Consider the following 14,527-nt stretch of genomic DNA (forward strand, 5'->3'; position numbering starts at 1 on the left):
CTGTGTGACTGTACAGAGTCAGTGTTACTGTGACTGTACAGAGTCAGTATTACTGTGTGACTGTACAGAGTCAGTATTATTGTGTGACTGTACAGAGTCAGTGTTACTGTGTGCCGGTACAGAGTCAGTGTTACTGTGTGACTGTACAGAGTCAGTATTATTGTGTGACTGTACAGAGTCAGTATTACTGTGTGACTGTACAGAGTCAGTGTTACTGTGTGACTGTACAGAGTCAGTGTTACTGTGTGACTGTACAGAGTCAGTATTACTGTGTGACTGTACAGAGTCAGTGTTACTGTGTGACTGTACAGAGTCAGTATTACTGTGTGACTGTACAGAGTCAGTGTTACTGTGTGACTGTACAGAGTCAGTGTTACTGTGTGACTGTACAGAGTCAGTGTTATTGTGTGACTGTACAGAGTCAGTGTTACTGTGACTGTACAGAGTCAGTATTACTGTGTGACTGTACAGAGTCAGTGTTACTGTGTGCCGGTACAGAGTCAGTGTTACTGTGTGACTGTACAGAGTCAGTGTTACTGTGTGCCAGTACAGAGTCAGTGTTACTGTGTGACTGTACAGAGTCAGTGTTACTGTGACTGTACAGAGTCAGTATTACTGTGTGACTGTACAGAGTCAGTATTACTGTGTGACTGTACAGAGTCAGTGTTACTGTGTGCCGGTACAGAGTCAGTGTTACTGTGTGCCGGTACAGAGTCAGTGTTACTGTGTGGCTGTACAGAGTCAGTATTACTGTGTGACTGTACAGAGTCAGTATTACTGTGTGACTGTACAGAGTCAGTGTTACTGTGTGACTGTACAGAGTCAGTATTACTGTGTGACTGTACAGAGTCAGTGTTACTGTGTGACTGTACAGAGTCAGTGTTACTGTGTGACTGTACAGAGTCAGTGTTACTGTGTGACTGTACAGAGTCAGTGTTATTGTGTGACTGTACAGAGTCAGTGTTACTGTGACTGTACAGAGTCAGTATTACTGTGTGACTGTACAGAGTCAGTGTTACTGTGTGACTGTACAGAGTCAGTGTTACTGTGACTGTACAGAGTCAGTATTACTGTGTGACTGTACAGAGTCAGTGTTACTGTGTGCCGGTACAGAGTCAGTGTTACTGTGTGACTGTACAGAGTCAGTATTACTGTGTGACTGTACAGAGTCAGTGTTACTGTGACTGTACAGAGTCAGTATTACTGTGTGACTGTACAGAGTCAGTAGTACTGTGTGACTGTACAGAGTCAGTGTTACTGTGTGCCGGTACAGAGTCAGTGTTACTGTGTGCCGGTACAGAGTCAGTGTTACTGTGTGACTGTACAGAGTCAGTATTACTGTGTGACTATACAGAGTCAGTGTTACTGTGTGACTGTACAGAGTCAGTGTTACTGTGTGACTGTACAGAGTCAGTGTTACTGTGACTGTACAGAGTCAGTATTACTGTGTGACTGTACAGAGTCAGTATTACTGTGTGACTGTACAGAGTCAGTGTTACTGTGTGACTGTACAGAGTCAGTGTTATTGTGTGACTGTACAGAGTCAGTGTTACTGTGTGACTGTACAGAGTCAGTGTTACTGTGTGCCGGTACAGAGTCAGTATTACTGTGTGACTGTACAGAGTCAGTATTACTGTGTGACTGTACAGAGTCAGTATTACTGTGTGACGGTACAGTCAGTGTTACTGTGTGACTGTACAGAGTCAGTATTACTGTGTGACTGTACAGAGTCAGTGTTACTGTGTGACTGTACAGAGTCAGTATTACTGTGTGACTGTACAGAGTCAGTATTACTGTGTGACTGTACAGAGTCAGTGTTACTGTGACTGTACAGTCAGTATTACTGTGTGACGGTACAGTCAGTGTTACTGTGTGACTGTACAGAGTCAGTATTACTGTGTGACTGTACAGAGTCAGTGTTACTGTGACTGTACAGTCAGTATTACTGTGTGACGGTACAGTCAGTGTTACTGTGTGACTGTACAGAGTCAGTATTACTGTGTGACTGTACAGTCAGTGTTACTGTGTGACTGTACAGAGTCAGTATTACTGTGTGACTGTACAGAGTCAGTGTTACTGTGACTGTACAGTCAGTATTACTGTGTGACTGTACAGAGTCAGTGTTACTGTGACTGTACAGTCAGTATTACTGTGTGACTGTACAGAGTCAGTGTTATTGTGTGACTGTACAGAGTCAGTGTTACTGTGACTGTACAGAGTCAGTGTTACTGTGTGACTGTACAGAGTCAGTGTTACTGTGTGACTGTACAGAGTCAGTGTTATTGTGTGACTGTACAGAGTCAGTGTTACTGTGACTGTACAGAGTCAGTGTTACGGTAGGTGTGACTGTACAGAGTCAGTGTTACTTGTGACTGTACAGAGTCAGTGTTACTGTGTGACTGTACAGAGTCAGTGTTACTGTGTGACTGTACAGAGTCAGTGTTATTGTGTGACTGTACAGAGTCAGTGTTACTGTGTGACTGTACAGAGTCAGTGTTATTGTGTGACTGTACAGAGTCAGTGTTACTGTGTGACTGTACAGAGTCAGTGTTATTGTGTGACTGTACAGAGTCAGTGTTACTGTGTGACTGTACAGAGTCAGTGTTATTGTGTGACTGTACAGAGTCAGTGTTATTGTGTGACTGTACAGAGTCAGTGTTACTGTTTGACTGCGCCGTGATGTTTGGAGTCCTTCTCTTCAGACTCGTGGGGAGGAAGCAGCAGAAAACGAGCACACTGAAAAGTATTGATTTTCTGCCACCGCCCTGCTTAGATTAAGAAATGCCAATACGAGGATTCCACCCCGACTCTCTGGTTCACGTCGAGTTCACTTGTCATTTTCTATAATTCTGACAAAATCAAGATGCTTAACTGTGATGAAGTTAGCCGTGCTGGGCCGCCCTTGGGCTTTGTGATTGAATTAGGCGTCTGTGTTCTGCCATTTGGTACCAGCCTGAAGTATTCCCAACACTTAATGGGGACAGAAGTTATTTACTGTTTTCCAAGAGGGGCTTTAAAAAAAAAAAAAAAAATGAACAATGCTGTTTTTCATAAATTAAGCAATTAGGAGTCTCTGAGCTTTCTTACAGCTAATGTAATGTTTACTTTACTCTAACAAGCAACGCTGTGACCGCCTGTGCACATTATACATCTGCAGACTTTATAAGGGATTTAGAATCAGGCTAGTGCGTTTTTGACTGGCTGCAGTGCCGTATTAATGCTTTACAATTACAACCAGCATTTAGAATATGTACTAGTAAAGTGCAGTAATGTGTAGAAGGTAAGTTTTTCAGCAGTAAATATTAACAACATACAAGGTTGTTATGGTGGCTAAACTGCTGATTGTTTGTTTTGTTTCTTAGATTTAAGTTACCCACAAAACACCAAAACAAATACAAGGCAGAGTTGGATGGAGAAAGGGGGTTTTACAAGTAAAGTAAATTGCAGATAACTTCAGCGAGGAGATAATTCATGATGTTTGTGCAAGTGGCCTTTTTCACGGCAGACATTTTGTCAGTGTAGGAACAGCACAGGTGTTACTGACAACATTAAGTGTCCCTGTAAACCATGACAGTGTGACAGTGAGCCAGCACGGACACTACCAGGACCCTCATTAATCTAATGACCTACACCTGTGGCGTGTCAAGATGTCTGCTGTTAAACAGGCCTATGGTCCACAAACTGTAAGGATTTCTTTTTGCACAGTTTCCTTCCAAAAGTATTCTCAATTTGTTGATTATATACGTTTTTTCCTCCATGTTTCTATGTGTGTGAGTGCCAGTGTGTGTGCGCTCATGTTTGAGATAGCCATCAATAGAAAGAGAGTGGAGGGAGAGATTAGGCAACTTTGTGTGCTAATCCCTGTGAAATCACGGGCCCAGGGGTTGAGGTGGGGAGATAGGCGAGTGCCTCTCTGATCAGACGGGCTGTGGCTCACCGTGTGAAGCCGACTGAATGCCCAGTAATCCTCCCAGAGCCACAGAGAAGCCCGCCTGACTGATGGGCAGCTCCCCTCGCTGCAAACACCAGGCTTCTGCCTCAACAGTTCATCACGGCCAGGACTGGGAAGACTACAGGCGGGTTAGGGAGGTGAGGGCTGAGGTGATGGTTTAGTGAGGAGATGAGGAGAAAGTTGAGTTAGCTGTCAAATAAGCAGTGCGATCACAGTGGGGCTTCTTTTTCCAACACTACTGCTTCCTTTCTGGACAGTTTTAAAGTAAAGTCATTCCCTTTTTCATAGAAATAAAGAGTTCAACTACTTGCATCATCATTATCTACAAATCTTTTGTCATTTGAAGTAACACAACAGTGATTCAACCGTCACAAGAAAAGCAACACCAGTCGGACTCCTGGTGTTCGATTGTTATCCGCCAATTAAATTAGCGTATTCAGTGGTTCTCTCTACCATTCTAGTGCTTCAGACTGACAAGCAAAGTAACGTAACATGTTATGAAACTGAATGAAACGTAGCGTTTTGAACACAAACAAAACAACCTCTTGTTTAGGTTTAGGGAAAGACGGTGGTTTGGGTTAAATTAACGTTGTGAAAACAAAGACAACAACACGTTGGTGTCGCATCCATTGGGTTTTCCTATTTTAATATCCATCCATCCATCCACCCATCCACCCATTTATGTATTTATTTCTTGCTGCTCATCTGGTTCTTGGTCACAGTGGCAGCTTATCAAAGTACCCCAGACGTCCTTCTCCACACCAGCGTCCTCCAGCACCTCCTGGGGAATCCCTAATTGTTCCCAGGCTCGATAGGATTTGTACTCCCGTCAGTGTGTTCCACAGGGAGCCATCATCCATCTGATTAGGACGTCTGAACCTCAACTGGCTTCAATATGAAAGAGAAGAAGTTCTACTCATAGCTCATTCCAGATATGTGAGCTCTTCACACTGTTCCTTATCCAAAGTATTTTTTTATTTGAGTGCTCGGTCAGAAAGTGACATTTGCACATCCCATTATAAGTTAATCTTTGTACCATCGACTGCTGTCTCACGACCGACTGCAAACCATGACATCTCCATTTTAGAGCCGTTTGTACTCCAACAAAGGAGGCATACCTCAGTCTGAAGTATCTTAGAGTCTTATATTCAGATTTAATTCCACATTGGCGGCTGGCTGTACCAGCTGTCTTGGTGAAGCTCAGAAATCTGGAAGGAACTAGAACTTAAACCGCTGCTCCTTGTTATCAAAATGTTGGTCAAGGTGGAATGGGCATCTGATAAAGATGCCTTCTAGATGCTTCCCATTGGGCTTTCTGGGCACTTCGAACTGGTAGGAGAACCGGGTGCAAACCCAGAACATACTGGGGGGATTAGAGAGCCCATCTGGCCTCGGAACGTCCCCAGGAAGTGTTTGGGAAAAAGAAAATGTGGGCAACATTGCTAAGACCTTGATTGATGGTGTGCTTACATGAACTCTTTCTTCGTTCTCTGCATTCCCTGTTTGCAATTGGCCAAAGGTGCAAATTTGCTTTTTTATCATCAAAGTCATCAAAGTTGGACTCTACAAGAAGTCTTTGTATAATCACCTTGCTAGAAAGATACGCAGATGGTGATTCTATTGAAATGACATAATCTGGTTCTAAAGTTTAGCTGTTCTAAATGTAAGACCTGAGTCTACTAACATTGGACCGACCAATAAGCAAGGTGGTCTGGTTAAACAGGTGATCTCTTTGTAAGTACGGAGAGTAAAAAGTATATATTAAAAAACTAAAAACAGATTACCACATTAACACATTAACACATTTCCAATAAAGCCTTTGCTGTAATAGTAAACAAACAAATTGTGTTAGACTGGTGATGACATTACATCGAATTATCTTTGATACAATATGGAGGACAAATACACCCACACACTCGTGCACATGCATGTGGTGACACAGATACACACATACACTCACGTATTTGATTGGAAATGAAAATGATCTGTCAGCCAGTGTTTTGCAGGAGACGGAAAAGTAAACAATGGAGGCAGTCACATTAAGACACTTAGACAGAAGTGTAATTACTGCTTCTCCATCGACCCAAATTTCCAGCAGGGGACCCATTGCTGAGGGTACTTAGGCTGTTAGGAGTAAATGAGCTCACTTTATTGCCTTCTAGTTTGTAATGGGTCTCTCTCCCATACCTCTGGCCAGTGGTGCACGTCTTTAACCAATCACAATCAGCCCGCACAGTCAATGTTTATTAGCTATTGTCTTGTACTGAGCAGACAATAATGTGCACTTGACTTGAAATGCCCTGTCATGACCACGGGAGGCTCGTGCTTATAACTTCAACTCAGCGCAGCTCAATCTCTAACTGCAGCTGAGAGGTAGAGGTGGTTTATTACATGTGTGGATCCGTTTCTTCCACACAGCAGCCAAATTAATATTTTCATGCATGTGGTTGTTTATAGGTTTGCTACCTATATAGGTTTGCTAGGTATACTTCTACTGAGAAGTGTCACCAATACTTTGAGACGGTAATGAGTCTTTTATGAAGGTGTTATGTGTCGTATTTTAACATCTATTCATTAGTATCACGTTTGAAAAACTTTTACCATTTGAATGACTTTTTTTGTGTTGTGATTTCCAAAACAAAACAAGATTATGACGTGAGAGCGGCTAATGAAAGTATAAGAATGTCAATCAATGTGATAAAATATGACAAAAGAATTGATAGAGATGGAGGTACTTAACTAAAAACCTTTTACAATGTTACACTGCACATACCTTCTTCCTGTTTTCCTGCATGGTCCACAACAATGACTTTGTTGATCCCTTGACTTAATTAGTGCCACCAGCAGGTAAAAGCTTTAACTCATCAGTTATAATATCTTGACATCTACGAGGTATATTGGCACAAAGGACGAGGCCTTGATGTAGTTCTAGCTGCGTGACACATATTGGATGGAATACCATGAAATGTGGTCCCATATTCATGGTTCCTAGCCGACTGTTGTTAAATCTGTTTCCTGTTTTATTTTGAAGGTTCACTCTTGTGTCTTGTCTTGTTGACTTCCTGCCTTTGTTTGTTTTCCCGCCTTTGTAATTGTTGGCCCCACCCTGATTCTCTCCGACCTGTGTTTTATTAGTTCATTAGTTCCTTCTCTTATCTGTTCATCTGCTTTTGTTCCTTGTGTTCAGCGTTCATGCCAAATGTGTTGTGTTTTTGGATATTCTTCTGTTTCCAGTTTGTGTACAGAAGTTTATTTTTTATCATTAAATCTTTGAACTCTACCTGCTTCCTCTTCCTCAGTCTCCGTTGGGGGAAAATATAAAATTGTTAACGGTACTACACCGGTCGATCGCGATCGACCTTTTGGGCACACCTACTGTAGACTTTCAGTCTTGTTGCAAACAAAACAAATTGTATTTTGCAACATCATCCATTCCTTCCTGCGTTTGAAAGCAAATAGAAGAACAGCAGCTGCAGAGACTGACCTGTGGATGTCAGAGTAACACATTTGCTAAACTGCCTTATTGCAAAGTACCTCAGCTGGTCCATCAGCTGATGCAGAACACACCAACACTATCGTTGTCTGCATGTAAAGCTCTCTGGCTTTGCATGATTAACATTCTTGGAGTCAATGGGTTCATGTAAAATGTGGTCTTAATTGTGAGAAATGGAAATGCTACACTTAAGCCACTTAGCAGCTCTGGTTTGCCGACAGCCATTGAGAAAACGGGTACATTGGTTAAAATCGAGGCTAATTTACGTTCCAACAGGTTGAATCCTGATGACTTCTCCTCTAGCGCTTGACATTTGTGGTTGTTGACATTTTCTCAATAACCGGCTGGATGGACTGCCATGGAATTTAATTTGTCCAAGACTTTGATTTGTGAGCAAATACCTGCAGAGTAATAACATTCCCGACAGCCTCAGCTGCTTGCACGTGTTTAGATGGTAATCCTGGATTTGCGAAAACTGTTGTGAGACTCGCTCCCCTACGAGCAATCTTAGGGGAGTTGGCCATGTTGTGACAAACAACAGGTTATTCATCCACCTGACACCACTGTCAGGGTTTATGAGCATAGAAATCATCGATCTTAATGAAATTTAGGACTGCAGCTCAAAAGGCCGCAGTGACAGCAACATTAATCATGGAATTTAAATGGTCCTGATTAAGAAGTAAACACAAGTCATGGAGGTTATTCACCTAAAGCTCTTTAACTTCTTTGTACTGTTACTGTAGCTGCATTGTTTGTAATTTCTTCAAATAGCTTTTGGTGCATTCAATGGATGTTCTCGTTATTTCTGATAATTATCAGTACACTGAACTAACTGTTTCTGATGTTTGTCACATTCTTCTTCTGGTAACTGGCTGCTATATGTAATACATCCGCTACTTTCCTTTTTATGACCTTTAATAATGTGAGTGGATTCTGTTATATTGTAGATTTATTTCAGGGCTATTTTTCAGTATTACAGATTATTATAATCCTGTTGGAGGCACATACTCAATTACCCACTGAATAATCATAAAACAGGTAAAACTAGGTTTGATTTAATGTCACTGATTATACATTTCACGCAGTAGAGTGGTGCAGGAATGAGCTCTTCTGGTTACCTCGTCTCAAAGTCATTGGGTTTTTGGTGAAATGCCTGAAATAAGGTTGGTCGTTAACGTAAACTTAAGAAATGTTTTGTTCTACTTCGCGTTTTAAGAACGGAGGATGCTAACAAGTGGCTAAATGAGACTAAACGTCATCACGCCGAAGACGAGTCTTCTTAGTGGTGGCGTTGCAGTCATGTGACCGTGGTGTAGTTAGGTTACAGCCTAACGTTAGCTTTTTACTCTAACCCGATTTTAATTTACGCCTCAAAAACCATAAAGTGCCGTTGATTTGTGAAGATTTTCTTTCTTTGAGTTTCATAAACGTTTGTTTGCCACAGAGCTGATTTTCTATTAGAATCAAAGATCCATTTGGCTTTTTGTGAAGGGAACCAGTGCGATGCTAACTTCCGGTTCGGTCTACAGAAATATCATCTCTGCAGCTCTCTGTGCAAGTTTTTGATTAATATTAGGATTTTTTGGCGGAGGAACATTCAATCTAGTTCAACAAATGTTGAAGGAATAAATCTGAATTGTTAAAATATAACAATCGCTGTGAAGCCATCAGTGTAATGGAGCCCAACAAACGGTCGTAGGTCGTATCGCTTACTTCCTGTGGCTGAGACTTTGGAGCCGATGGCTTTCTGTTGTGACTCGAAACACATTTTACAAACACTGTGGGAAACAAAAGAGCATCTTCCATCAGTCAATCTCTGTATTTATTTATACACATGATAATAATTCAACCACAGAGTTGGATGTTTATCACATCGTGTTCTGATTATATCCATCAAGAAGTCACAATGTTTTCATAATGATCCTTGTTATGACTCAGCACTCTATGAAAAGCATTTGATAGAAGTGTTGTAAAGGTTTATAGGGTCACCGTTCATACCAAACACCTTTCAGGGTGCTTTTCTCAATCACAGTTTCACCATTTTACAATAATAAAGTAGTTGAGGGAGGAAATAGCTGTCCATAAGAGATCAAGTGACAGCGTTCAGTCTGTGTTTTTAGTACTGCTGAATGTATTATTGTCTGAACTTGCAGAGCGAGAAGGAAGGGGACGCAGAGCCCCCTCGGGGTCAGGGGGTCACAGGGAGCTGGGGACTTCCTCTGTTATCAGACGGCCACCAAACCAAACACAGACACACAATCGGTGGAAAGAGTTTACAGGGAAAAGTGTTCAGTTGGACTTTAAAGGATGCCTGTGAAGTTTTTGACCTCTAGAATCGCTGTGGAGCAATCTCCTGCTGCCTTCAGTTATTCTACTGACCATAGATCGATGATTGTGGTTGCAGTGCTTACTTTTGGACCTCTCAGAACATGGTCCGGTTGTTGTGTGGAGACGCTGATCTCGTCAGCACACATCAGTGGGAGAAACCCAGCAGACATGTAGCATTGCGCGAGGTGAGAAAACGTAAATAAGATGCTGATCATGTTCTGTAAATGTTCTATTCTTTCACTTTCACTAGACTGAGATGTAAGTGGACCTTGAGGTAAAGATGTTTTAATCACTTTGCTTCTATTGTTCTTTATAATAGAAAAGTCATGTTTTATTTCTCAGCCCTGTTGGACGAGTTGAAGGTGAATCCTCCCACACGCCTCAATCCACCTCCACGCTCTCTCTCTTCTCAGCGTCTCAATGTCAAACTTCCTGTTTCTTCTGTATCCTTCACGGTTTCTTTTTTTGTGATGGGAAAATTGACTTTTTCTGGCTTTTTCAGCAGCCAGCACATATAAAGCGCTGCATATTATCATTTTACAAACTTGCGGGTGTCTGTTGTTTGTCGTAGTGAAGATATGGAGTCCTGTTGCAGTATTTTTTATGAGGAAAAAAAAAAAGTAGTCTACAAATGCTAAATCTTTTCAGCCCTTTGTTTCCTTGGTTTGTGATTTTCAGAATAAAGCATTCAAACTCTGCTTTATTCAGGCTCACAGCTTTGTTCAGTCCGCCTGCAGAGAAGCTAAAGCTCTTTGAATGAGGGAGAACCCCAGAATAATACAGCATCTTCTGCCTTTCTTCTGTATTTTCCTGCCAGTGTTATGGGTCAATAACACAATACAAACTTTGAAGGACTTTATTTATTGTGGCTATTTTTGGTGCCCAAAAGAACCAGCTTCACTTGGTCCAGTGATGGATCATCTTTAACTGGAGTGATTATACAAATTCATGCATTAAAAGCAACAACAAGCTGTTAACCGTCTCCCTGCTCACACCTCTACATGTACTCTAAACAACGAGAATATTAATATGTTTAAACCTTTTCTGTGTCCAATTCATTTTAACACGATTAAAACATTCTAAAATAGGAAGGTGTGTGAATCCATTAATACTCCCGCACTGTTTAAATATGAAGATTTTAATGATGCCAACTGAAATTAATCCTAATCTTCAGTTTCACTCTGTGTATCGTGTTTCCTACACAAAGGCATAATTCTTATGCACGCTTTGGAATTGATACACAACCCGAGTGGAAAATATATTTGCTTCTGCCGCGCAGCTTCAATTAAATTACCAATAGGCTAAGTGCAAGTGTAACTAAATATAGCTATTTGAACGGGGTTTGACCCACAGATGAATTGTGAGGACCAAATACAGCTCTGCTCATACATGTGATATTAAATAAGGGTTTCTTGTGGAGAAGAAAGGGAATTAAAAGTGTACCTGAAGCTGCTTCAGTTATCCACTTACTGGTCGTGTTGAAGCTCAGTACAGAGTGAAAATAGCAGCCGCTGCACGTGTGTCGTCCTCGAAGCTGTCAGGCTTTACCCGGCCTTATTAAATGATCAGCTACGCTGTGTATTGTCACAGCCTGGTGAGTTTTGGCAGCGGCGGCCCCGAGCAGCGGAGCACTGATGCCAAAAAGCGGCTTATCTTGATGGATGGGTTCATTATCACCTTCTAATTACAGGTGGATTTTCAGGTGTATTCATTACCCGCGCTGACCGGGGTTGTGTGTATGTGTGTGTGTCCGGGGGTTATTGTTACATCGGCTGAACTGCAGGGGGTCAGCTGGTGTGTGTCGGGGGGGTCCAGGGGTTTCTGTTTCAGCTCTGCTGTAGACTCTCTGCAATATTCATGAGCTCTGTGGGGATCAGTGTGCAGCGCTCAGGCCACCTCTCCCTCTCAAACTGTCTTTACTGCATCAAACACGATGTCAGTGTGGCTCTCTGTGGCTGCTGTATGTGCGCCCTGTAGCTTTCTGCGTCTAGTGTACATCACACTCGGCTGGAGACTCAACTCCAGTCAAATAAGTTGAGTCGCTCAACTTAGTTTTTCTTCATACATTAATTTTTCAGAAGTTTTATGAAGTCGACGGTGTTATTTCTGGATTCAAGCTTCACAAAGGGACCCGCTTTAAAATGAGATAGTTTATCTAAAGGGGTTCATCCTGCATAATACACTTGCCAATCAATAGCCGATATTTTCCACTTTTGAAATAAAAAAGTATTCAGTTTTAAAGGTTTCTGGCCACTTGGGGGCAGTGGAAACAAGTTGTGAACATTACGTTGACATATCGTCAGCTTTTAAAGCAATATGTTGCTTATTGAACATTATGATCCAACATTCACTCTGTTAGAACTCAGTTTCTGACGGGGCAACGTCGGCCTTGTGCACTTGTGTGTCCTCCTCTCTACTTTGTGATTCTCTGCATTTAATTAAGAATATGAAATAAGTGCTGAGGTCCCTGATGACTATCATGTGTAGGCCTCCATAAAACAGAGGAAGCTCTAATAGGATTTTTTGTTCAGCAAGGGCTCCACAATTTAAAGGAAAATATTAATTGAATAATGAATGAAGTATTAATGAATGTCCCAAACCTTGATGCTCCCCGAGCAGCTCAGCTAACAGCAATCGATGTCTTTTCTTCCTTTTTGTTTAAAATGTATCAACGGAAAACAGGTTTCATGAATACAACACAATGAACACTGATCCGGAAATTATACTTATAGCTAACTAGCACGGCTGACCAGTGTTCAGTGTACTGCACTTCTTCTGTATTTAAAACATAGTGTACTGCACTTCTTCTGTATTTAAAACATAGTGTACTGCACTTCCTCTACATTTAAAACATAGTGTACTGCACTTCCTCTGCATTTAAAACATAGTGTACTGCACTTCTTCTGTATTTAAAACATAGTGTACTGCACTTCCTCTACATTTAAAACATAGTGTACTGCACTTCCTCTGCATTTAAAACATAGTGTACTGCACTTCTTCTGTATTTAAAACATAGTGTACTGCACTTCCTCTACATTTAAAACATAGTGTACTGCACTTCTTCTGTATTTAAAACATAGTGTACTGCACTTCCTCTACATTTAAAACATAGTGTACTGCACTTCCTCTGCATTTAAAACATAGTGTACTGCACTTCTTCTGTATTTAAAACATAGTGTACTGCACTTCTTCTGCATTTAAAACATAGTGTACTGCACTTCCTCTGTATTTAAAACATAGTGTACTGCACTTCTTCTGTATTTAAAACATAGTGTACTGCACTTCCACTGCATTTAAAACATAGTGTACTGCACTTCTTCTGTATTTTAAACATAGTGTACTGCACTTCCTCTGCATTTAAAACATAGTGTACTGCACTTCCTCTGCATTTAAAACATAGTGTACTGCACTTCCTCTGCATTTAAAACATAGTGTACTGCACTTCCTCTGTATTTAAAACATAGTGTACTGCACTTCCTCTGCATTTTAAACATAGTGTACTGCACTTCCATAAAATCATCACAAAATCCTTTCATGGAAGAAAAGCCAATGAACTAGTCTTCACTACTTTTTATTTTTTAGGAATGAATTAGCTGTGCACGTACGTATGTTAGACTTATTGTAAAAGATTTAAAAACTGTTTCGATGTAACATCGTCCCATGTTGACAATGGTTCCCACTTTAACAAACTGTTCTCTGTGTCACAGTAATAAAAGTGTTACAGGAGGTTTAACTGCACTAAAGGTTGAATCTGACTGCAGCTCCAGAAGTCTTCACCTCTGTCATGATGCTAACAGGAAACTCTGAGTCTGAGACATCAGCTGCAAACCAGAAGAAGTTATAGAGAACGTTTACATTTAAAAACTGGGATTTATGTTTTAATTTGGGACTAAATGTTGTGTTTAGCACATTTTCTTCTTCAAATGTGAATCAGACATGCACTTACATGTTATATTGTTAATCGCTTACTTATATGATCTTATACATATAATAATATACAGAACCGAGTTAGAACGTCTCACCTGTAGTGGTCTTCAGAAGCATTATGTGGCAACACATAACATATAATGAGTGCATAATGATAAGTGTAATCACAACATGATTTAATTACCATGATGTTCACAGTATGTGGGAGGCTGAATGTTTAATGGAGCTGCTGGACATTTAATGACATGATGATATAATCGATATATGATTTAATGTCTGATTCTGATGTTGGTCACATGGTGCATGTGAGTGTTTTCTGTCCTGGGACTCCGTCATTAGCACGTAAGCTGTTGCAGATCAGTGTGAATGTCCTGCAACATGTGCAGCTGGAGCTTCTGAGTGTTGCACTTGAGATGTTACAGCTGCAGGTAAACAGCCTGTAAATACTATGCAACAAGTCGTGTTGCGTGTCAGAGCAGGTGCACGGAAGTCATGTGACGAGAGAGTAGTGAGTGGTTTACGTTGACTACTTAACTTGCGTACATAACTTAATTTACCAAACAAACATCATCATTTTAAGCAAGAAGTTTAGTTTGATGTCCGCGTGTTTATAGCTGCAACCATAACGTGACATGTGGGGAATAAGAACGACGTTAAATGAAACATAGACGTGTCATACACGATCACAAGGATTCAAACCAACACGTTCTCAGCTCGTCACATACGGACGCTTGGCTTTGGCCATTCTTCATCGTGCAGGTGGATCAGGTTTACCTTATGAATGCAAACAAAAGTATTTATTTACGTAACGAAAAACTTCAAGTTAG

The sequence above is a fragment of the Cottoperca gobio genome, chromosome 11, assembly GCF_900634415.1.
Source record: "Cottoperca gobio chromosome 11, fCotGob3.1, whole genome shotgun sequence".
NCBI classification, from domain to species: Eukaryota; Metazoa; Chordata; class Actinopteri; order Perciformes; family Bovichtidae; genus Cottoperca; species Cottoperca gobio.